Source organism: Panthera pardus, unplaced genomic scaffold (genome assembly GCF_024362965.1).
Source record: "Panthera pardus isolate Hobbes unplaced genomic scaffold, ASM2436296v1 HiC_scaffold_22, whole genome shotgun sequence".
In the NCBI taxonomy this organism is placed as follows: domain Eukaryota; kingdom Metazoa; phylum Chordata; class Mammalia; order Carnivora; family Felidae; genus Panthera; species Panthera pardus.
In genome coordinates this window covers 86,515,514-86,538,519 of record NW_026526788.1, presented here as the reverse complement: position 1 = coordinate 86,538,519, position 23,006 = coordinate 86,515,514, and positions in this window count along the sequence as shown.

Sequence of the window (23,006 nt, the reverse complement as noted above, 5' to 3'; positions counted from 1 at the left end):
CGGGTTCCTGTGCGGACCACAGACGAGGACAGAGGGTCGCTGTGCCTGACCCCACACGCCCCGAGCCTCTGCTGGCCTGGGACTCTGTGGGGGACGCGAGGGGCCCAGTCTGCCGGGGATGTGCCCCTGGGCTCCTCACTCTTGGGGACCAAGGGCTCCTCCTGCCGGGGAGAGACAGGCTGGCCACACTGTGTTCCTGAGGGGCACCGGGGCTGGGGTCTCTGGGAGGAAACCGTGTCCCCCCTGAAGCCCTGGCCCAGACCACACCCTCGTCATGGCACTCTCCCCGGGCCCCACACGCTCACTGCTGTGCAGGCCTCGGTGCCCAACGTGGTAGCCCCGGGCTCGCTGGTTCTCTGGCTGTTCTAGCATCTGTCCCCCGTGGGGACATCCCCCTGGCATGTTCTCTCAGCCCCCGTCGTGGCTCTCCTTGCCCAGCAGCTCCCAGCTCCGTGCTCAAAGCGCCGGGGCCTGAAGTGGCCGCGACCCCAGCTCCTGCCCCACCTTCGTTTGTAGCAGCTGCCGGCCACCCCGCGCAGCCCCGCCTGGGTCTAGCTGGCCCCCCGCCCCCCCCACGCCCGCCCGCCTCCTCCCCGCTCGCCCGGCGGCCCCTGCCCACGCCCGGTCTGTGCTCCCGCTCCGTGTCCGCGTGGACTTCTCGCGGAGTGCCCGGTGGGTTCTCGATACGCTCCTGCTGATTTAATCAGCAGTGGTTAGATGTCCCCAGTGTCAAAGTGCTGTGAGTTCCCAGCCACGTTCCCTGGGAAAGGCTCCCAGACCACCGGACCACGCGTCTTGGGCCCCGGAAAACCTCTTTTTTTAAGGGAACAGTTTCTGGCTTTATTCGCCCACATCAGGAACCAGGACACTCAAAGCCAGGCTTGCATCTGTGAGGACATCGCTTGCGCGTACCGGGGGCGTGTTCACCGAGCGGTTGGGGATGTCGCTCTTGCCGTTGTCATGTCAGTTTTAACATGATTTCAGTTTCTACTTTCGTAAGGAAGGGCTACATGTGGCTCTGTAGACCCGTGTCACCCATGAGGGCGATCATTCAAAACCCTGGTGGAATCGGGCTGTGGAGGCCACGAACTTCCGTGCCTGATGGTCAGGACCAGCTCGAGCTTCTGCCCCTCATGTCAAGGTCCACGGGGTCAGATGACTTCAGGGGCAAGCCCGGTCCTGGGCGGAGGAAGTGGGCGAGGGGGCCGGGAAGTTACATCCAGGCAGACCCGTCAGGCCTGCGGAGGAGACAGGATTTTTGAGACACGCCATGAAGTCTCTACTTGGCCTCTGAGGACGACGGATCCTGGGAGGCTCCTCTGAGCTGTGCAGAAGAAGTTCGGCCAATTTTTCCCAAATACATCAGTGTCCTGACGACTCAGGGGAGGCTAATCTTCTGACGCTGCCTGATTATCTGATTAGTCGGCCTCAGGAACCGGCAGGAGGGCAGTGAGCCCCCACACCCCGGGCTCAGAGCTGACATGGCTGATGGATCCTTCAGCCAAAATCATTTGTCAAGTTCATTGTTCAGATATTTTTAGCTGCAGAAACCCAAGGTCACCCCAGCAACAACTGAGTTTCTGAATTTATAGAGAGTGATTCAAAACTTAATTCTGAGGAGGTAGTTCACAAGTCACTTTTTGTTCTGAGATCTGGCACCCACGACCGTGAGGGGAGCTAAAGGTCTGTCCGTGACCCGCTCAGCATTGAGACCCAGAAGCTTCCCGACGCACTGAACCCTACTTTTGAAGACAAACGTGCTAGCACATCAGGAACCCACACCGTGAGGCAGTGCTGGGCGGCGTGGGGAGCATCACTGTGTCTAACAGCAGGGTTGACACGTGGGACAGGGTCCCAGCCCCCAGGGCCAGGTGAGCCCACGCACTTGGAAGGTCAGAAACCTGAACAGGAACCTCTCCATACAGCTCAGGGAGGGGCTCAGGGCGGAGGGGACAGCTCCCCGTGGGGGTCCCCCGGCCGGCCTCTGGAGAGCCACGTGGACCCCACGTGTTGTCCCGGCCTCTTCTCTGCTTCCGGGGTGCACCGTGCAGAGCCGTCAGGCAAGCTCACCGCGGTCGGCCACTCCTCTCTCCCTGGGCCCGTGGATCAAGACGCACAGCACTTCCCGAGTATTTCAATCTCGAAATTGCTTCTGTGTGTGGTTGAGTTGCTACCGGGGCACATCACGGAAGAACTTGACCCCGAAGCCAGTCGGGTGATTTCGAACGTTGTTTGTTTGGAGGAAAGGACAACGAAGGTCACCCCCACCTCTGTCTGTGACCGCGCGGAAGCGGGACCGAACGTGGGGATGGAACCCAAATCCGGTGTCCTCACCTGCCTCTCGGTGTCCGTGGGCACTGCTCTGTGCACGGCGTGGCCTAGGCGCTCCCAGACCTGCTCCTTTGGTGTCTCTGGCCCCAGCAGGCACCCGCCCCGCTGGCCGATGCGCGGCCCGCTGCAGGGCTCAGTCTCCAGCGGCCCCGGCCGTGGGCGTCTTGTCCTCTCCACACCCGGAGCGGATGGCGTTCGTGCAGCTCGGTGAGCCGCTGGCCCTCTCCCCTGCCGGGTTTGTCTCCACACACCTGCCGCCCCTGCGGAGCCCGTGCAGCCCGGGCCGTGGCCGACGGGAGGGCGCCCGTCACACGTGGGCCTTGCTGGGAGTCTGCACGGCCACATTCGGACGCGTGCACGAGTCAGGGCCACGCGCCGCCTGGCTGGGTTGGTCCGAGCATCTGGTTGGCTTGCTGGGCCTCACACACACGTTCCACAGACAGACTGGTGTCCTTCAAGGGCGCCTTGTTCCAGGCTGTCCGCAAATACCTGGGCAATGACCCACTGCTCCCTTTGAGCCCTGCACCTACCCCGGCCACTGCCACCAGCAGGAAGAGAAGGCGACTGTCCTTGACCACGGAGTCCCTTGTCCTGTCTGGGCCACGGTGACCTCCAACCACAGGACAAGGGACAGTGGGGTTTCCACTTGGGGTGTGAGGGGGCTCTTGGCCGGCTGCCCGAGTGGCTGGGACGCATCAGACCGCATCCTGGGGCCTGGCCGGCAGGCCCTCGGCCCCCGGGCATCTGGCCCCGGGATTCCAGGCTGACCCAAGCTCGTAGTCAGTCACCCGCGGGCTCGGCCCTGCCTCGCTGCCTGGGTGGCCAGTGTCATTGAACTGCCGTCCTCTTGCAGGGCACAGTCCGACTAGCCCTCGGCCCCGTAGGAGGCACAGAGCGGGCCGCCTGGGGGGCAGAGCGACAGACAACCCCGGCCAGGGCCCAGTAGCGCAGGTGCTGTCGGGGACACAGCAGCTGCGTGAGCACGACGTGTGTCTCTAGTCTGTTCTCCGGCCGGGGCCGTGTCAGGTGTGTGTGCAGGTGGCCGCTCCAGGCTCCGGGTCTGCTGCAGAGCCTGGGGCAATGGGACGCCCCGAGGCCTCGACCGTCCCCTGGCCCCAGGAGGGTGCCGACGCTGGGACCCCACGCCCAGGCCACCGCGGGGGTGGGGGTGGGTGCAGGTGCCCACATGCTGAGGGCCACCTTCCTCAAACCAGGGTGCTGTCTTCACGGCGGGATCCACACTCAGCACCGAAGACAGCCAGCCTGGAAGGTGCTGGAAGGAATCTCGTGAGAGTCTGTGATGCACATAGTTACCACACGCACAGAAAGGAAAACGTTTCCACCCAAGCGACCTTTGCCTTTTATCCAAATCTGCGAAATGTATTTTTTCATTTGTTCAGAAAGTGCGTCTCGCTGGGCAAACTCGACTGACGTCTGACACGAAGCCGTCAGAAGGAAGCTATAGCCTCGTAGCTCAATGAGCCGCACTGAACAAAAGCGAAGTCACAGGGGATCGTCTATAGATTTTACAAAAGCAAAATCGTACCTTTTCCGAGTAGAAAAATCCCTTTATTTTTTTCTTAAAAGAAAAAAACACTCTGCCCCTCCCCCACTCATGCTCTGTCTCTCTCTCAAAAAATAAATAAATATTAAAAAAAAATTTAAAAAAAAAGAAAAAAAACCCCACCTGTATAAAATCGTAGTGTTGAAAATCAGATGGACCATCCTGATTTTAATGTAGGGAGGAGGCAGTCAGGTCGGGAGATTCTCTTCTCCCCAAGCGAGGGTCCAGCAGGAGTCCACAGGGCACTGCCCAGCATCCCCACGCAGCCGTCGCGTCCCCTCCTCCCTGCCGGTGAGTGAGTGAGCCGACTCCAGGATGAGCCACCCTGCCATGGCAGCTGGTGACGTGTGTGTGCACGGGAGCGTTCTTGTGCACGAGCGTGTGTGCACACGAGTGCGTGAATGTCTCGTGTGCATTTGTACACGCACGTGCCTGTGTCGTGCACATGCGCATGGGGGTACCTGTGCCATCCGTCTTTGGCATTTCGTGCGGGCAACTCTGCCCACCATCTCTGGGCCTCGCCCCGCCCCCCCCCCCAGCCTCCGAGGGTGACAGCTGAGCTGTGGGGGGTGCTGGGGGTGATCTGGCACAGAGCGCCCTTCTGAGGGCACCCGACCAGCCCCCTGAGCCCTGAGCTCGGTGGGTCCACAGCGGTGGCAGAGCCTGGGTGGCTTCTCCAGGCCTCGCCCTCTCACAGCCAGGAGAGGCCACGAGGGGACCGTCCCGGCTGATGAGGCAGCTGTTGTAGACGAGGGTCCTGCACCGTGACTCCGCCGGTGCTTCTCGTGGTCCCAGCGTGCAGGGGGTGGTGGCGCCTACGGAGCTGGGGCCACGGGAGCGGCAGCCGTCCCTCTGGGCCAGCACAGGGATCAGCTCAAAACGGCAGTTCAGGGCCCCCGGGGGGTGCAGGCGGGGCTGGTCAGCAGACCTACCCCTACCCGAACGTGGAGGACACGCTTTTCTCAGTCCGGCCACCCGCTCCCCCGAGCTTGCGCGTGAGCTCTCAGCCCAGCCTGAGCCCCGCCCCCCGCGTGTCTTTCTTGCTCTGCTGTGCATTCTTCCGCCTCGTGGTCTTTGTGAAATGAGGTGGTGAGTGTAGACAGCAACCACAGGCAAGCTCGCAGGCTGGCGGGCCCACCGGCTGGGTCAGCCTGGACTGGGAGCTCCTCGGGTTCATGCACAGAAGCCTCGGGGCGGGGGGCCGGCCCTCTTCCCGGGGTCCCTCGTGGCCGGAGCGGGGCATGGCCGGGGTGCTCTGTGCTTGGCCCAGAGGGCTCCAGAACCTCCCCGTAATGACCCCTGTGTGAAGAGTGAGTCCTCTGGAAGAAGGCAGCCACAGGACTGGGACAGCAGCCCAGCCACCAGGAAGGCCTGCACCCCCAAGCCAAGCCCAGTGCCAGCCCGGATTCAGAGAGGGAGCAGCCGACCCACGGCAGTCAGAGTGGCTCTTTACTGTCTGGGAAGGTAGTGTTTCCAGTAAAAGGAAGGCATAAAAGCTGCCACATGAGGCTGGGATCACAAGTTGGCGTTGGGACACGTCCAGGCTGAGCTTCATTTCTGGACACAGCCTGCTGCCCTCTGCACTGTCCTGGCCTCCTGCTGGCTCCAGGTCAAGCAGGGGCACACGGCCACGTTGCAGCCCTGTCCAAATGTAAGAGGACACACTCGACTGGCAAAGCACCCGTCATGCTTTGGGACATTCCTGGATGTAGGGTGGTAGGGCCCTGGGGTCCTATTGTCCTGGTCCTGCTGTTCTCGCCGAGGGTTCCGGTTTACTGTGGGAATCAGGCATCCCAGAGGATACCTAGTAGCTGGCTCAGAGTGGTGGCACCTAAGCCTCTCCTAGGGCTCTCGTGGGCCACCCCTGGGCCTCCCCTGGGCTCTCCTGGGCCTCGCTTAGGCCTCCCCTAAGGGCTTGGCTTGGGGGTGCAGGCCTTCCTGGTGGCTCTGCTGCTGTCCCAGTCCTGCAGCTGCCTTCTTCCAGAGGACTCATTCTTCCAGGGCCTCCCCTGGGTCTCCCCTGGGTCTCCCCTGGGCCTCCCCTGGGCCTCCCTGGGCCTCCCTGGGCCTCCCCTGGGCCTCCCCTGGGCCCCTCCTGGGCCTCCCTTGGGCCTCCTCTGGGCCTCTCCTGGGCCTACCCTGGGCCTCCCCTTGACCACCCCTGAGTCTCCCCTGGGCCTCCCCTGGGTCTCCCCTGGGCCACCCCTGGGCTTCCCCTGGGCCTCCCCTGGGCCTCTCCTGGGCCTCCCTTGGGCCTCCCCTTGACCACCCCTGAGTCTCTCCTGGGCCTCCCCTGGGTCTCCCCTGGGCCACCTCTGGGCCTCCCCTGAGCCTCCCCTGGGCCTCCCTGGGCCTCTCCTAGGCCTCCCTGGGCCATCCCCGGGTCTCCCCTGGGCCTCCCCTGGGCCTCTCCTGGGCCTCCCTGGGCCATCCCTGGGTCTCCCCTGGGCCTCCCCTGGGCCTCCCCTGGGCCTCCCCTGGGCCTTCCCTGGGCCTCCCCTGGGCCTCCCCTGGGCCTCTCCTGGGCCTCCCTGGGCCTCCCCTGGGCCTTCCCTGGGCCTCCCCTGGGCCTCCCCTGGGCCTCCTCTGGGCCTCTCCTGGGCCTCCCCTTGACCACCCCTGAGTCTCCCCTGGGCCACCCCTGGGTCTCCCCTGGGCCACCCCTGAGTCTCCCCTGGGCCACCCCTGGGCCTCCCCTTGACCACCCCTGAGTCTCCCCTGGGCCACCCCTGGGCCTCCCCTGGGCCTCGCTTGGGCCTCTCCTGGGCCACCCCTGGGCCTCCCCTGGGCCTCTCCTGGGCCTCCCTGGGCCATCCCCGGGTCTCCCCTGGGCCTCCCCTGGGCCTCTCCTGGGTTCACTTGGCTGTGACTCATTACTGGTTGGCGAGGTACATCGTGAGCTGCCCTGGCTCCGGCTGGCTTCGGGGGTTCCCAGGGCCTCTCACACACGGCCACGCCTCTGGGGCCTGGCATCTCTGGCTACAATTGTGTACAGCGTGCTCCCTAGTCTCTGGGAGAAAATGCCTGAGCCTTCACCCTCGTGGGGTCCTGGGGACAAACGTGACGGGGGCAGTGACAACCCCGTGACCAGAGCCGGGTCCCCAGGCCCCTCAGAGCCTCAGGAGAGGCACGCTGGCTGGCCCCAGGCAGTAGGAAAAGTTAGCGGAGCAGCTTGGCTGTGGCTCCTGCCCCACTGTGTCCACACGGCACCTGGATTGTGAAGAGCGGGGTGTGAGGGTTCGGGTCGGCAGCCCCGGAGCCTTGCCGATCAGGTCGTCGCAGAAGCCGGGTGTGGGCGTCTGTCCCAGTGGAAGTTGCCGGACACGTGGCTCCTCTCTGCCGGGGGGCCTGTCCTGGGACGAGGCACCTTCGCGGTGCCTAGACGCTCGGCAAGGAGACGTGTTTGCTCCCAGCACCTCTCCAACCAGCCATTCCAGAAGGTTCTTCCAACCCGAGTCTTTCCAGTTCTGAGTCCTGGCTGCTTGGACAACGCCCAGGAGGCGGGACCGTCTGGGAGCGCCCGGGTCTCGCACCTGCTGGTTGGATTGTCAGTGTCTCGTTTTGCTTGCTCAGCAACACTGCTGTGTGAACTGCACACGCCTTCCTGCCTCCCTTCTCAGTGGACGCCTGCGTCTGCCTGGCCCTGGCCACGCACTGGCTGTCCCGGCGCAGAGAGGACCAGGTCCCCTAGAGCAGACACGCGGCCTGTGCACAGGGACGGCGGCCTATCTGTCGGGACACTGGCCGTTTTGTTCTTCATGACACTTTCCTGCCATAATAGCGTGACCCCAACGCTCTCCACACCAAAGACTCTGTGATCCCCACACCAGAGGCTAGAGTTGATCTCCGTGACCCTTGTCATCTGTCTGCGCCACTGAGGGCGTGTGATGTCCGTGGTCTCCCCAAATCCCAGGACCCTCCTGCCTGCCAAGCTCGCTGCCCGGTGAAGGGGGCCGCCCACACCTGGGCGTTTATGTTTAGAGGACAAGATGCCACACACGAGGAGGGACCCACAGCAGCATGGGGCAGTGAGCATTTATATGATGCCGTCTGCATGCAGGGCACGAGGCAGGGGCCCCGGCAGTCTGTTGGCTCCCCGCGTGTCCTGGGTGTCTCTTCCAGGGGCCGGGCCTCCGGAGGAGAGCCCGGAGGAGCCAGTCCCAGCTCATGAGGTGGAGTCAGATTCTACCTGTTGCTTCCAGAAGTTTCCCGGCCTCCCCCTGCCGACCCCCAAACTCTCTCGGGTTGTGCCGCGTCTGCCCTCTGGGTTTGCCTGTTCTGGGCTTTTCCCACAGCTGGGGTCACACACGGGTTCCGCCTTGGTGCCCGTTCCTCGGTCCCCATGTTCCTGAGGTTCCCCTCAGCTGTGGTATGACCAGCACCTCCGGCCGAGGCCAGTCACACCCCTCCAGTGGGCACCCCACGTTTGTTCACCCACGAACAAACTGGCGTTGGCTGTCTCCAGCCTTTGGCCGCTGTGAACATTCAGGTACCAGGTTCCGTCTGAACGCCGACTCAGCAGAGGACGGCCCCCGCGGCGGCCCCGTGCCAGGGTCGGCCGTATATCCAAGCGGAACGGCCGTCAGCGCCCCGTGTGCCCATGCAAGGGACCCCAGGACGGCAGGACGCAGGGCGGCTGGGTCAGACGTCACACGTTGTTGGTGCAGCAGGTCCGGAGGCCTCGCTGAAACAGGCTGGCTTGCTCAGGGGCCCCTGGAGGGACAGGCAGGGACTGGGGTCGGGGAGAAGGTCCGGGCGATCACAGGCACAGGAGCCCACTGTCAGCTGATCCCATGGGCTCCGTGGGGCCACGCTCACCCCTTTGCCCTGACCCAGATCGTGGGTGTAGGAGGCCCAAGCCGCTGTGGAGGCGGTGATGTGCGGGGGCCCCCGTGACCCCCGGACCCCTGGGCAGGGTCAGCTCGGATCCAGGGACGTCGCTATTCCGGAGCGGTCCTGGGGCCCCAGCGGGAAATGCCTGGTGAGGTGTCCCCCGGAGGGCCTCAGGGCCCGGTTGCAGGAGCGGGACTCGGGGCCCTGGGGCGAGTGGGTCGCCCACAGCGGAGGTGCAGTGTGTGGGGTCACAGTCTAGCACGGGGAGGCCCGGGCTCCACCTCCCTCAGCTGGGGGGCCCCTGTGCCCGCAGGATCCCTGGCCCCGGGGCGCACAGCCAGGAGGAGGAGGAGGAAATGAGTGTGGGTCCTGGCCCCGCTCCGCAGGCCCAAGCCCGGATGCTGTGGCCCTTCCAACGATGTCCACGTGAATGGCCACGCATGTGAGACCCCCATCCTGTGTGCAGACCCTTGGAGCCGCCCCGAGCCCGGGAATCAGGCAGGTCGCTTGGCCTCTCCTGCCCCAGCTCCCCCAGCTGTCAAGCGGGGTAACGATGTTGCCCACTGGCAGTTTGGGAAGTCCTCTGGGTGACACGTTCCAGCGTTTCACGCAGTTGAGGGAAGACACAAACTCTTCTTTCTCATTTCTCCAAAGGTGAGCCCCAGCACGCTCCTCCCTGCTGAACGGACCCTCCCAGCCCCGGCCTGGGAACAAGGCCCAGAGCCTTCCCTGGGGACCGCGCCTGGGCGCTTGGGCTGGCCGTCAGGCCCACCAGCCTTTGCGGGGTCATTCCCACAAACCATGCTCGCCCCCGAGGCCGCCATGCCTCCTCCTGGGATCTGTGGTCACGTGGTCCGGCCCAGCACCCCCCGGACCACGAGGCAGCCCCCCCCCCCAGCCCGGAGGCCTCACCGCCAGGCAGGATCCCACCGGGAGCCCGGGAGCCCCTCGGGTCACCTGCCCGAGCTGGGTCCCGCCTCAGCCAGCGCGGGGAACCTGCTCACACAGAGGCGCACGGCCGCACCAGGAAGATGCACTGTTTTAACTAACCAGAGAAACGTGCTGCTTTTGCTTTTTGGTGAGTATTTCATTGGTCATGATATGGGCCATCCCGCGCGTCGAGGTGCTTCCTTCCTCCAGGGAGCTCTAGTGAGGTGCTCCTGACGCACCCTCTGTGGAGCTGGCTGTTAGTCTGGAGACAGAGCCGCAGGCCCGACGCTGGGCCGCGGGACGTTAGTCCAACTGACCCACAGGGAGGGTGGGGCCTTGTGCGGGGGCGTCCGAGCCCGAAGCCCCTGTGGACAGACAGGTGAGGCGGCACGTGGGGAGGAACCATCTCACCTCAGGGCTTGGGTGCCTTCTCCCCCATCCCTGCCGGGGCCTCCGAGGGAGGGCAGGCCGTGAGGGGCGCCCGGCTCCCTCAGGGCCCCCCTGCAGACCCTGCCTAGTGCTGCGGACTGCGGCTCTCCAGACGGCCATCTCGAGGCTGCGTCCCCCTGACCCCACGAGGCGACCCCTGACCGCCTGGCCAGCGGGCGCAGTCAACCCCAAGTCCCGCCTCCCCAGCCCCCGACTCACAGCCTCCCCCTTCTCATCCCCGTGGCCGGCGGCACGACCTCCGCCTGGCCGCACCTCCACCCTGGCTGGGCCGGCCGGGTGATGTAGTGATTAGACCCGAGGGTGGTGGCCTGGCCGTGACGGCCAGAGGAGGAGCCCCGGCGGGGGCCGACACCCCACGCCCCCCTGAGAACCCTCACCCTTGAGGGCGGCACAGCTGGTTCTGGTGCCTCAAGGGCTCAGGGCTTGGCAGTTTTCCCTGTTCTGAGCCGCCCTCAGAACTCTGCCTGTCAGTTCTGGAGCTTTCCTCCTCTGGCCACGTGTTTTGTGACTCCTTCCCCCGCCCCGCTCAGGGCAGGTGTCCGCGCTGGCGGGTGTCGGAGCGAGGGCCGGGCTGTGGCATGTTCCACGTCAGCAGGACCCAGGTCACCTCCGCCCGCTGGCGGCAGGGAGTGGGCGGGCGGGGGGAGCCAGGCACACTGGAGTGCAAACGCCCATGGGGCCACGTGGGTGGCGGTGGCTTCGCAGTGGCACTAGCCAGCTTCCTAAAGGCCCGCGCTGCTCACGTCCCACCTGTGGCGACTGTTTCCTCCACAGTTTTCCGGATTCCCCAAACTTCTGCGTGTGCGTTTCTTCATGAACAGAGGGACGAGATGACGCCCTTCCAGAAGTCTCCGCCAGGACGGCTGGGCGCCTGCGGCACAGCTGCCAGCACCAGAGCCTCGCGGGCGTCCCCCTCCTCCCGCGGGATGTCCGGGGTCCCACTGCCCCCGGCGCAGGGCGACCCCGGTCTAGGCAGCCGCGTCTAGGCCACAGCTTTGCGTGCGAACACTGTGGTCTAAGGGCGTTTTAGCCGCGTAGGGAAACGCCTGACCTCAGGACGCCCGTGACCCTGCTCACCACCCAGACCCGCGTGGGCACCGCACACGGCAGCTTCTTGAGTCCTCAGCTGCGTGTGTGCCACGTCCGCTCCCTGAGAGCATGTGGCCTCGGCGTGTCGTTCCTGTGGAACCGAGCGCCCGTCCCTGCCCAGCTGGGACCCATCGCACGTGCAGCTGAGACCCGGCTGGCAAGCTCCGTGCTTCTCCGGGTTGGTGGAGGGACGCGGTGCTCTCTCCCTCTCCCTCCCTGGGGCGGCCAGAGGCCAGAGGCCACTGGCCAGGAAGGAGCCATCGCCCCCGTCCGCCTGAGGGGCTGTCACAGCTGCGCACCTCGCTGACACACGCTCTCCTCTCTGAGCCAATTGCTAAAGGGCCTGAAACCACGATGTAAAAATTCGGTGTAGACCTTCATTGGCGGCATTCAAGCGGAGTGATCGACCCCCTGTGCAGTGTCACCTGGGGCGCAGCCGTGGGCTCAGGGGACTCGGCCACGGAGGCTCCTTGTCTGCAGGTGAAGCATGCGGGAGGTCAGACCCCCTAGGGGACGGGACAGTCACCTGGCCAGCGGTTCTCGGGTTGGGCCCCTGGGCCCGTGGTGCCACCTGGGGGCCCTCGAGGGGCTCCCCTGGGCCAGAAACTCGGGGGCCGGCCTGGCACTTCACGAGCCCTGGGCCCCGCACTCGCTCAGCTGCAGACGGACCCAATGAAGTTCCTTCTTTACCCGCGAGTCAGGCAGTGTGTCTGTGTCCACCGGGGCGGAGGGAGGGGGCGAGGGAGGGGGCGAGGGAGGCGGCGGCAGGAGGCGGGTCTCCCCAGGACTCTGGCCTTGTCTGCTCACTGGTCGCGGTGCCTGTGAAGGCAGGAAAGGGGATTCTCTTCCGGCAAAGCAGCGCCTTCCTTTCGTGCCAACCCACTTGCTTTAGCTCCGGTCCACGCGTGACACCCGCGGGGGCGGGCGCCAGGCAGCTCCCAACTGCGCGGTGAGTGGTCCGTCTCCATGTGGGCAGCTCGAGGGTCACGGTGACCTGGGACAGAGGAGATGCTCCACGGCTTCTTGCCTTTTGAGATGAAATCGTGTGTTGGGCTCAAAACCGGGAACGGGGCGTAAGGCACGGCCTCAGGCACCACGTGTTGAAGAATTCACTTTTCCCGAAGAAGGTCACAGAAGCTTCCCGGCCCAAGACAACATCTGTGCCTGACCTTGGCCACTAAGCATGTGGCACACCACGGGTCACGTCCACGACTGTGTCCACGGGCACAAAGGCCACGGTGGCTGGTGGGTGGTGACAACATCAGGGCACGATTTCACCATTGCCCTAACTGCCTCCACTCCTCCCAGAGGGGGCCACGCAGAAAGCGTGTCCTGTGGCAGAGTGTCTGGGTCTGGGGGGAGGCATCCGGTCCCGCCGAGTGAGCCCAGACACAGCGCGAGCTCTCGCTCGGGGAGGATGGCAGGCTCCTGGTCTCAGCAGATCCCCCGGCCGTGTGCACCCGGGGAGGGTGCCCGTCACAGAGCAGAGGCGACGACAGGCTTCGGTGTGTCTGAAAAGAGCCGGTGGCAGACCAGTGGTTCGGGGAGCTCCTTCCTCTGGGACGAACCTGCGTGTCCCAGAGCCTGGCAGCAAGACGGCAGGCTGGCCCCCGGCCACACTCTGCACCCGCGGGGGCCAGGGACGGAGCTCTGGACGCCCAGGCTGGCTCGTGTGTATCCTGGTCGGGACGTCTCCACCTCATCAATCGCAAGAACGCTGACCTGAGTGTCCCTAGAGCAGGACGCCTGGGCCGGCCGGCCTCCTCCCCCTGCTCAGAGCTCTGGGTTCACACAGTGAGAGGCCCTCACCCACTGGCCCGCACCGCACGTTCTTGTTCCGGGGGCAGTCAGGAAACTCGCTTTCGAAGCATCCGGAAGCTGGTTGCAGACCGTTTCCATCTGAACCCCGGAAGGGACTGGAGAGGGTTTCGCGGAGATTTAGGGCCAGCCTCCATCCCGGACGCGGTCTGGCCGCACGCCCGGCAGGTTCTCGGCTGAGTGCTGCCCTCCAAGCTCGTGGCTCTGCCCGCGCAGCCCTGACCCTGCCCGGCCGAGGCCTTCGGTCAGGGTAGGGTGAGGACGCCCCAGAGGAGGCCGCGGGGCCTGGAGCCTGGGGGCCCTCACCCCGGGGACTTCTCCCCTGTTTCTGAAGTTCCTGATTTGCAAACAACAGTGGTGAAAATACCGCCGTGCTGGCCTTCGTGCGCCACAGGACACAGTGGTCGCATGGGGGCGCTCTCTGCTGCCCCACGGACCAGTTCCACCTCCCGCTGCCACTCAGGCCACTCAGGCCGAAGCCACCGTCCCCGGAGCCTCTGCCCAGTTGCGGCTCGGGAAGAAGAGCCAGGCCGCTCGCGGGCGCCCCGACGGAACATACTCCTGCCTGTGGAGCGCTTGGCCCGAACTCGGAATCCTCGGAATCGGGGCCTCCAGTTCCTGTCTCGGCCGCCAACCCCACCTCGGCCCCCGAGAGGGACACTCTCCACCCCCGAAGGGGCTCCCATTAGCTGAGTGTCACCTAGGAGTGACCTAGAGCCCACCCACGAGGGGCCGCGAGCGTGGCGGGGGCTGGGGGTGCAGGGGAGGCGGCCTGGCACACACACCAAATGCTGCTGGGCACCAAACGCCATGGGATCCCTGCCCGTCTGGCGGATGCGGCAACCGGAACCGGGTCTCGGTCTGCAGACGGGCTGGAGCCGGGGACACCACGGGGGCCGTGTGCCCTGAGACCAGAGGCCCTACCCCTTCCTCGTAACCACCCGTGAGCGCGCCGGCCCCGGGAGGCCCTGCACACCCAGCCGCCCCTCCCGCTGGCTTTCTCTTGTTCTTGGACATTTATTTTTGCTGTTTTCCGGTGTCTCCATCGGCAGCCGTGAAGCCTTTCCAGAACGAGCCAGCTTTCCATAGCCCAGCAGGCACACACACTCATTTGTTCCTCTTCCTGTTTGCTGGGCCTGGTCTGAGAGCTGCACAGACGTTAGCCCATCCTCGGCTTTCACCCGGGAGGTGCTCTGTGCCTACGCGTTGGCAGTGACCTCGGTAGGCGACTCCGTGAGCGCGTCCCTGCTGCCCCCGCCACCTTTGCGGGAGCGTGCTCGGCGTGCGGGGCCAGGCTGCCCGTTCCAGGCGGACAAGGACCCAATCTCGGGCCAGAGGTGCCCCGGGCAGGCTTCTCCGTCCCACACCTTCCAGGGCTCGTGGAGCCACGTCCAGCGTGCCAGCCCCACGTGCAGCGTTGGAAGCCTCCTGCCCACCTTCCAGGGTGGGTTTTGTGGAAAACCTCAAGCGATAACCCAGAGGAAGGCGTGAAAGTCACCACGGCAGGAAGAACTCTGGTCTCCTAAGTAATTCCCTTTCTTGAGCAAAGCCTGTGGGAATGATGAGAGGATTTGGCGGGAGGGCTTATGGAACAGCCCCTCAGAGATGATGGGGGTGGGGACTGCGGCCCATCCGTGGGGCGCTGGGCACCATCGCCCGGGTCCTGCCCTACCTGAAGCTGCTGTTCCCACCATGCAAGGCCAGCAGCTGTCACCTGTGGCACCAGACATCCCGGCCGGTAGCAGATCGGTGGTCTTTACTTGTCCCCAGGGCTCCCCCACCCTGGTGCCAAGGACAAGAGGGGGCCGTCACTAGGAGGAGGGTTCTTGGGGTTCGGGGGGAGAACGTTTCCCCAAATGTGGGCTTTGCCCAGAGACACGCCTGATGGCACCCTGTCCTGCCTCGGGGACCCCCTGAGGGCAGGGCCGGCGTCACGGGGCTGCGGCCTGGGCAGACACACAGGCCCCCACTCAGTAGGACCCCACGCTTGGTCTAATCTCTGCTGTTGCCGTCTTGAAATTCTTCATAAGTTTTTAACAAGGACCCCACATTTTCATCTTGCACCGGACCTCGAAAACCACATAGCCGGCCCTACCTGGAGGCCACAAAGGCCTGTCCCCTGGCCAGAAGGGCGGCAGGTGAGGGGGCCTCCAGGAGATATGGCGGGCACGGCGGGCTTCATGCATCCTCCGTGGGCCTCCTCCCCGTGGCCGGCCGCTCTGTGGGTTCTGTCAGCACCCTGACGAGTGTAGGGCAGCGGAGGGGCGGGTGTGAGGATGCCGGACCCCCTCCCTGCTGGGGCCGGGCCGCCTCTGCACCCCAGGGTGAGTGTGGAGAGTGGGTGACCCTGTGCCCTGGCCGCTCTCATGGTCCCACCGCCTGGGGGCTCCTATCCTGGTGCTGTGTGATCAGGGCCAGTCCTTGCCCGTCAAATGGGCGTGGTGAGGTCTGGGGCCCTGGCTACGGTGGGGGTGGGGTGCATGTGGCGGAGACGACACCTCGTCCCCCACCCCCCAGTCCACGTGCTGGGAAAAACGTCCTGCTGTCAGGGCTACTTTCCGCGCACAAACAGTTCAGCCCTAGGGGCTCCTGGGTGGCTAAGTCGGTTAAGTGTCTGACTTCAGCTCAGGTCACGATCTCGCGGTCCATGAGTTCAAGCCCCGCGTCGGGCTCTGGGCTGATGGCTCGGAGCCTGGAGCCTGCTTCTGATTCTGTGTCTCCCTCTTTCTCTGCCCCTCCCCCGTTCATGCTCTGTCTCTCTCTGTCTCAAAAATAAATAAATGTTAAAATAAATAAATAAATAAATAAAACCAAACAGTTCAGGCCCAATTGTCAAAAATGATTCCTCTATCTAGGCGGTTAAAACCCAGTAGCCACGGAAAATTCTCAGTGTGAGTCAGCACGTCTAGTTTATTGGCACTTTTTAGCAGGACCGTTCTTTGTTTTTACTCCAAGGCAAAAATGATTCTTTTAAAACCTCCCTGAAAAGTATTTTGCGAGTGTACAAAATGCAAATCTAGAGAAAACCACAAACAAAACAGAAATAAAGAAAATAAAACCCAAGCAGCACTGCGTTCCTTTCCCCAAATGCAAATCTAGAGAAAACCACAAACAAAACAGAAATAAAGAAAATAAAACCCAAGCAGCACTGCGTTCCTTTCCCCAAATGCAAATCTAGAGAAAACCACAAACAAAACAGAAATAGAGAAAATAAAACCCAAGCAGCACCGGGAGGTTGTGCATGAGGGACACTGACACACAGCACAGAAGCTGTGTGTTTAACACCTTGCGGATTAACCATGCACAGTGTTAATGCTTTCGAACAGTAGAAAGACGATGTGGGGAAGGTGTCTCCATGTAATTTAGTATTACGAGGAGAATAATTTTCCATTATGTCGACCTGGAAACGGGGGCAAACCAGACCAGACCCGGGCTCGAGGTGAGCAGAGGAGTTTCTGACATCTGTGGCAACGTGTGGGCGCCCACGTTGGTTGGCTGAGCCGTGCTTCCTTTGGCGGCTTGGCAAGGCCACGCTTATGTGCTTCTCTGAAGGAGGCCGGTGACCTGGGGGCAGAGTGCCAGTGTGGCAAGCCTGCTGGCTGTCTGCTGTCTGTGTCCGGGCCTGAGGCTCGAGGCAGGGACGTTGGACTTGTCCCCAGACCAAAGCTTCTGGCCGTTCTCACCCTGGTCTAGATGGCAGGCAGAACGGAGGGATGTAAAAGCTTCTGCATTTCCTTATGAGGCTGTTTAAAAAAGAAAATTAAAACCCACCTGGTTGAACGAGCTGAGTTTACTAAGCTGTTTGGTGAGAGGGCTGAGCCCACCGTGTGCCCTCGGGCCCATCCCGCTGGCACTTAGATGGTCTGGTTGTCATCCACCACCCTTGCTGGGGGACATCACGCACCCAGTGAGCGAGCCCAGGGGACGCTGGCCAGACCCTGGCATGGGGGACCAGGGCCCTGTTTCCAGTGGCCACTTAGCCACCACAGGGCCAGACCACATGCATCACAGCTGTGGACTCACAGACCTGAGACCGATGTTCGGGATGGAGAGAACTCGGGCCAAGTGTGGACACCAGAAGTACAAAGACAAGAGATTCCTCGGAAGCTGACGACGTAATCTGTTCTATGGAAACGCAGAGGACCCAGAACAGCCGGTCTTAGAAAAGAAAGCGGGACAACTCATTGCAGCCGCCAGGGCCCTGCGGTTCCTGCCGAGGACAGACGTGCGGGTCAGCGGAACACGACCGAGAGCCGCAGATAAACCCTCATGCTCACGGGCAATTGATTTTCAGCAAAGGCACGGAAGCAATTCCAGGGGGGAAAGAACGGCCTTCTCAATACACGAGGCGGAACCGTTGGTCACCATGTGCGAAAAGAGGAATTTATATAAAAAGGATGAATTTGATCAGAATGGATCAAAGACCTAAGTGAACAAACTCAACTCATAAAGCCCTTAAAAAAAAAACGCGGGAGTGATACTCCAGACCTTGGGTCTGGCAGAGATTTCTTAGATGTGACACACAAAACACGAGTGATTAAAGAAAAAACTGGTCAATTGGACTTCAAAAGGCATCATTTTGAAAGTGACAAGGCAAGCCACAGACTGGAGGCAATATTTGCGAGCCATGTGTCTGATGACGGACTTGTATCCACCGTACATAAAGAACGTCTACAATTAATCAATAAAATAACCCAAATAAAGCGGACGAATACTTGAGCAGAAATTTCACCAAAGAAGAAATGGCACGGCCAATAAGCACACGACATGTCCTGACCTTGGCCCCACGGGCGGGTCGAGGAGTGTCCCTCCTGGTCCACTTAACGGTGTCCGCTTGGTGTTTGCTGAGTGGATCAACGAGAAAGACGTGGTTGAAAACAAACCTACAAAATAACCCCAAGGGAGCCGGGACCCTAAAGCCCATCTGCCGTTCCCGCCTGACTCCCTCGAACCTGCCAGATGCAGCGTGACTGAGGGCGTCAGCAGCCCACAACTCCCCCTCAGCAAGTGGTGGGTTTACCTGCAAGGCCAGTCTGTGCAAGACACAGAGACAGACAGACAGAGTCACAGAGATAGAGATAGACAGAGACAGAGATAGGCAGAGAGACAGAGACAGAGACACGGACGTCTGCCCCACGCCTGCCAACACTTCCCTCACATTCTCTTCTCATCATCAAGGCCTCAGTGACAGATGCTGGCCCTGGAAGGTGGATCTCCGTGACTACGCCTGAGGTCTGTCACCAGTCCTTGGCTTTCCACTGTCAGCTGAACTCCCAGAAACAGTGTCCCCCACAGCTGAGTGAAAACTTGCGGTTCCTTCGAGCCGCTGTTGTGTGTGGGTGGCCAGGGACCCCGACGTGGGGCTGGCAAGGCGCCGCTGCCCCCAGCACCGGGCGAGGAGGTCCACGTGGGGCCATGTCGGGAACAGGCAGACCCAGAGGCGGGCGGCAGAGAAGTGGCTGATAGGGACGGGTTGTTTTCGGGGCCGTGAGAATGTTCTGGAACCAGATAAGGGGATGGCGTGCACGCTGAGAAGGTCGATTGCTCACCGCAAGGGGTGAACAGTGCCTGCGGTGTGGCTGTGGCATTTCCTCTCCCGGCTCCTGCCTGGCCCCCGGAAGCCCCCCGGGTCCCAGTGCCTGGCCCCGGCCTCTTGTCCCAGTGGCTGGAGGCTTGGCTGGGCCGCGTCCTCCCCCCCCCCCCCCCCCCCCCCACCCACCCCGGGTGACTGCTAGGGACAGGATTCTTCAGCAGTGGGGTTTCTGTCATCCTGAGACCCATCCCCGCATTTTCTCTGCTGTCTCACGAGACCCCCAGATGCACGCTCTGCTTTGCTCGGCGCCCCCGTGCACTTTTGGGGGGGTTCCCCGGTACCCCAAAAGGTCCCCCGCTTCACGGCGCTGCTGGGCCAGCCCTCCCGCACTGCGGCCATCATTTCCGGTGCTGCTCTGCTCCTGGGCAGCCCTGTCTGGCTGGAGGGCCGAGCCCTGGTGGCCCCATGGCCATCCGCGGGCCTTTTCTCCGGGGCCTCTCAGCTTCTCCAAGGGAAGAATCCAGCCCGGTCCGCTCGCCGGCTTCTGGGCCCCGAGGTGGGGGACGGTTGGCTGCCGCCCTGGTCGCGGTCCCCATACCCTCACCGCGGCCGCCGTCCTGAGGGCCACGTCTGTTCAGGATTCCTCTCGGGAGGAAGGTCGTTCCCAGGCAGGGAGGCCCCGGGGCCCCAGCACGGGTTGTTCGCAGACATTCTCTCTCCTGACGCTGCGAAGTCTTAGAAAAAGATCCCTTCTCCCTGGGGTGTATTCTGTTCAAAGTAATTAAGACCAAATTTAGCCCTCACATTATCACGCTTCTTCCTTCTTTCCAAAGTGTGTTGGAGCGTCGGTTCCTTCTGCCCAAGATGTGTGAGGGGGACACCTGTTTGCAGAGGGCCTGGAGGAGAGCTGGGGGGTGCGGCCCTGTCCTGACGCGTGTGGGGCACAGCGGGTCCCAGAAAAGCGACCCGGCTGCCCAGACCAAGGGTCACGAAGTAGGCGCATTCACGCGGGTCTGGGGGTCTCCCTTGGAGCTGTGGTCCAAGGAGAACCTCTGCTCTGTGGGCCACAGAGCGCCCACCCTGCAGGTCAGAGAGCATTCCGGAAGGCACACGTGCCAGTTAGGGCCTCCTTTAGCTCACACTGGGCAAGCAGCCCATCGGGTCCAGAGTATCGGCTCTGCCGGGCTCTCCGGGGCTGGTGGTGGAAGCTGGTCCGGGGTCCTTGCGTCTCTCCCACGGTCTGGCCAGGGAGGGACTGCCTGCTCCTGTCCTGCGGGGGCTCAGGATGGCTGCTGCTCCCGTCCTTGTCGGGAGGGGGTGGGGTGGGCGGTGCTCAGGACTCCTGCTGCTCCAGTCCTCACGGGGGGCAGGGGGGCCTCAGGACGGTTGCCGCTCTTGTCCTCGCAGAAGGGCCGGTTTCCTGTCCTCCAGGATCTTGGGGATCTCATCGCCGCCCATCACTGGGGGCCTGGGGCTGCTCACCTCCGAGTCCCTGCGGAAGGGTTGCGGCCGCCCTGCGCTCTGCTCTCGGTAGGATGTCAGGGTTTCCCCACACTGGGGATGGGTCCACGTGCACAAGCCACCCGGGCTGGCGTCCCGGGGACAGGGTCTCGTCAGCTGCTGCCCCTCCAGGGCTCAAGGGTCACAGGACACGCGCCGTCACCACACGGGTCACGAGGCACGCTACACCGCACACACTCAGAACATCTCCAGACAAGAATGACATTGATGGTGCCAGAGCAGTTCCGGGGGACAGCAAAACACACTGATAATGTATTTCTTAAATGTAAATGCTCTTTCTTTTTAAGCTGCTGGTTTTTTTCCACTTTCTCTGTTTTGATGACAAGTGCTAAGTTGCCCATCTCTCCCCACAAGTCCTATTTTGGGAAACTTAACCACAGCTTCCCATGATTATGAACAATTCTTCATCCCGATTACAATCTGCTGGCTTTGTTTCTGTGAGCTCCTTAGCACACACCGACGGGGGCTTCCTGCCTGGCGGGTGCGTCTACACCCAACAAAAGACATCCCCCCCCGTTTGGAGCCACGTTCTGAGGTCACCCAGCCCCCAGGTCCTCCTGGGCCCCTGTGCCCAGCCTCTGAGTCCCTGCCCCGCACTCCGGGCCCCTGGGCAGCTCCCTGGCCAGGCTGCCTCGGCCCCACCCTCCCAAGGGGCTGGGCTGTCACCACTGCCGGGTGGGTCCTTGGGCAGGGGCCGGGCAGGGGGTGGTGTGGTCCCATCTTGTGACGTCCTCCACTGCAAACTGCCCCGATGTCAGACACACATCTTCCAAACTACATAGACCCTGCTTATCCATGCTGTGTGCCACCCCCCAGCCCAGAAGGTAACCCCGCAGGCCTGGTGTCTGTTCCCAGGTGCCCCGGCAGGTGAGTGACGCATGCCTGCTGGGGAGGGGCAGAGCCCATCCAGGGGAGGAGGGTCTTACTTTCAGACCGGACAAGAAGACAAACACGTTTGACCTGCCTGTCACCAGCTGTCAGGACATCCCAGGTGCGTTAGAAGACTTGTCCCATCCTTGGCCTCACGCGGCTCTGGGGGTGCCGCTGTCTCCCACACCCCTGCTCCCGTGTGGGACCCCACACTGGCTGCTGCCAGGCGTTGGGGCCCGGGAGACCCCGGGGCCGGGCTGAGGCTGAGGGCCCTTGGCACACTCGCTCACACGTGCCCAGATTTTGTTGTGAAAACCACACAAGACAGCAATGACCTCATCTTTCCTTTTCCTTCCCTCAGGTGCAGCCACAGGACTATTTCGTTGCAGCTGCTGCAGAAACGAGTCCTCAGGCCCGGCTGCTCTCGGCGGGCGGTGAGGCTTTCCACACCCAGACTTCCCTTCGCGCACCTCCGATTGCCCCTGAGACCCCAGTAAGAGCAGCAAAGTGAATTAAAGGGAAAAAGCACACAAATCTGCAAGATCAGAGAGAATGGGCTGGGAGGCACCCACAAAGTCTGTAGTTAGAAGGTGGGGAGACGCTGGCCCACGTGGGGAGGTGGGAAAGAACCAGGCTGGTCACGGAGCAGCAGGGACGGAGTGGGTGGACCACGCCTCAGGCGCAGAGACTCGGGGCCCAGGGCTCCTGGAACCTAGGAGGCTGGGGCTCATGTGAGGCAGGGAAGCCTCCAGACCCCTCCTCCTGGCCCTCCCCTGCCCCTGGTGGGACAGAGTGGCTCAAGAGAAGGAGCCTGCATGTGCTGGCTCGTGGGCCCCCCGCCATGTTATGGGGGCCTCGCAAGCCTGGGAAGGAGCCCAAACCTCTGGGCTCCAAATCCTAGACTCAGCGCCTGGCTCAGAGCCAAGAGCGGGCAGCTCCTCCAGACATTTTGGCAAAGTCAAGGCCGCGACATGAACGACAGACCAGATAGTGAGTGACACAGAGGGAACGGAGAGCAATCCGGGGGGGTGGTGGAAGCTAGGAGGGATGGTTTCTGGGGGATGGTCCATTTCTGCTGCTGCACAAAACACAGGAATGGGGACCGAGTTTGTCCTGGGCCTGAGACACTAGAACAGGCACAACAGATGAAACAGTGGTTTTCTAGAGCCCGCACACTGACCCCTAAGGTCAGGGATCCCTGAGAGACAGTGAGACCCACATGTGCCCGCTGACTTCCTTGAGGGAGTTTCTGGGCTGCAGACAGGGGGAACTGAGGCAGAGCCGGTGCCCTCCTCCCTGGCCCCGGGGCGATTTGGATGCTGCACAAAGGGAGACAGCCTCGTCCCGTGTGAGAGCAGAGGACTGGTCTGCATACTGGAGCCTGCGGTCAGGGACAGAGCCAGCCGAGAGGCATAGAGGGGATGGTGTCTGGTCCTCGTGTGGGCTTGGTCCCACCAGCCAGACTAGGAGGTCTCAGGATTCATGGGGCCCCGGGGAGGGACAGGGTGGAAAATAATGAGCCCGCAGAACACACTACTCTGGTCCCACTTAAATCTTAAAAAAGCAAGACCCAAAAGGACCAAGTAATTTAACAGAATCCCAGAGCACAGCCCAAGGATATGTGTAAAGAAATACGAAAATATCAAACTCCCACCATGGTGAAATTTGCAACGTCTGACATCTGTTCTAGGATCCTTGGCGCGCAGAGGCGGGAACAGCGCCACCAAGGACTCGGAAGCCGTGGGAGGCCAGGAGCGTGCAGAGCCGCACGCGCCAGCCCCCGGCGCCGCCGAGAGTGCGGGGTGAGGCCTCCGTTTGAGACGGTCCCTATGGGGGGGCCGCTGCTGCAGTGCCTGCCTCCACCAACACCCAGCAGGGCCAGGAGCCAGCCGTGGGGGCAGGAGTGGCTTGGAGCCCTCTGAGGGCCTCCCCGCCCCCCATGCTGGGCTCTGGGAGCAGATGTCCCAGGGGACACCTCTACCAGGGACACAGAAGGAACCCACCAAACTCCAAGCTCTGGCCCCTTGAGCCAAGATGCCAGTGAGCAGCTGGGCACCGTCGTATTGG